Below are 1,924 nucleotides of genomic sequence, written 5' to 3' on the forward strand. Positions count from 1 at the left end.
AAATCAGCGACTCCTAGGCAGGCCCAGGTGCTCAGGCTGCAGGACCTCCCCCTACGGTGGCTGGCAGCTTTGGGAGCCTCCAGCTAACCTGGCAAAGGCATGACTGTTCTTCCCAACATCAGAGGGGGGCTTCTCAGTTTCCCCAGGCTCCTGCTCAACCTGCAGACTGATTCGCTGGTACTTGCCCCCTCTCTCTGGGCTTCTTTACCAGAAGGGTGGCACAGTCACAGGAATCACAAAACAACACACCTGGCTCAATGACATCTCCAACCCTGCTGGCCAGAGTCTACTCTCTGGGCCTGAACTTCCCAATCTCCTGCAGGCAAAGAAAGCAAAGACCAGTGTGAAACCTGTTTCTAAACATCCTGTGGCTGGAGTGGCAGAACCCCTTTCACATGCCAGTATAATACCTGGAACATGGCGCATTGCAACAGCCCCGGGCTTCATGTATGCAGTCACCACTGCAGACAGCCCCTGCCTGTTGTGCTGGGGGTGGGAGAAAAGGGGCCAGGGCAAGGCAGACCCGTGGCAGAGCCCGAGGATATACATGAGTATAAATACACCTAAGTATTTTCACTGGTCCTCCTCAAGACAGTTACTGTTCAGTAAGTTCCCACGCAAAATATAAAACTCTTAGGGGTCAAGAGAAAGAGCACAGGTCAGATAGGTCTGGTTTTTAAACCCAGTCCTGCCACTCTGAGCCTGCATGTCCTCATCAGTAAAGGAGGAATTACAACAAATAATGTGTGTAAGGTACTGGCCAGAGTGGGCCCTCAATACATAAAATTCCTTCCTTTCCCTGCAGCCGCTCTGCGGGGTGACGTACTTCATCTATGTAAATTGTCTCTATTGTTTGGTGGGACGGGGAGGTGCAGATGATACTACACTTGATCTTAGCCAAAAGGCCGAGAAGCGATGGGGAGGTGCAGATGAGGTGGAAGAGATGATGGCCACCTAAAGACGAGCTCACCCATGCACAGCTACCTCTCCCATGGTGCCACAACGGGTTTCCTGGACCTGTCGTCCACAAACTCAGTTTTTGTGAATTGAACTTGTATTCCACAAGTTCACCACTTAGGTGAGTCTTGTGCTGTATCATTTCCTAAACGCAGAAGCAGATATCGCTTCCTGAATTTTGTATGTAAACGCGTTTGTGTATCTGAGGATGCTCACCGTTAGAGGAAGGGGCAAAGCTGACCATTGCTGGCTCTGCTCAGAAATTCCCTCCAGGAGCCCCCCCTCCCACCTCCGAGCTCAGGGGAAGCCTGAGGGAGGCTGTTCTGAGCGGGAGTCCACGGCTGCCTTGAGTGGACCCACTGCTCCCCACAGCCCCCATCACCTTCCCCTGAACACCTGGAGTGGCTCCTTCCCGAGCTCTGGTTTCCAGTTTATTCCCACACCTCTCCATCCTACACCTTAGGACACAGCCCTGCTTCCAACAGGACCTCTGATTACGATGTGCTGAGCTCAAAAAATACTCAGTACCACCCATCGCCTGTAGAATAAATCTGAGCTCCTTAGGGATCAGTGAAGACTCCTCACCATTTGCCCCCAGATGACCTGTCCAGCTCTGTCCCTATGTCCGTCATTCTGCTCCTGTTGCTTCCTCTGCCTGCCGTGCCCTCTCCTACATTGCTGCAGGTTCACAGCCTCCTTGTCGATAAGGCTTCCTTTGTGCCCAGACAGAAGGGATCAATCTCCTTCTGCACTCCGCAGGCTCATTGCTCTGCTGTCCTGACACCTACCACTGCTGGTGACTTCTCTGTGTGGCTCTTTCCCCACTAGTCTATATGCTCCTGACGGGCAGGGCTGAATTCTATTTACCTTTGTTTCCTCCTCAACACCCAGCTCAGTGCTTTATATCTAACAGGTGCTCAATAATATTGGCTGGTTTGGGGGGAAAAAGATGAATGCAGACTGAGAT

The 1,924-nt window shown here is 52.0% G+C and overlaps 1 pseudogene; it reads right to left on the reverse strand.

Moving 5' to 3' along the window:
- Positions 1-812: 812 nt before the first annotated feature.
- Positions 813-917, reverse strand: LOC134362342 (U2 spliceosomal RNA; annotated as a pseudogene).
- Between the last annotated feature and the right edge of the window lie 1,007 nt (positions 918-1,924).

This window comes from Cynocephalus volans, chromosome 13, assembly GCF_027409185.1.
Source record: "Cynocephalus volans isolate mCynVol1 chromosome 13, mCynVol1.pri, whole genome shotgun sequence".
Taxonomy (NCBI): domain Eukaryota; kingdom Metazoa; phylum Chordata; class Mammalia; order Dermoptera; family Cynocephalidae; genus Cynocephalus; species Cynocephalus volans.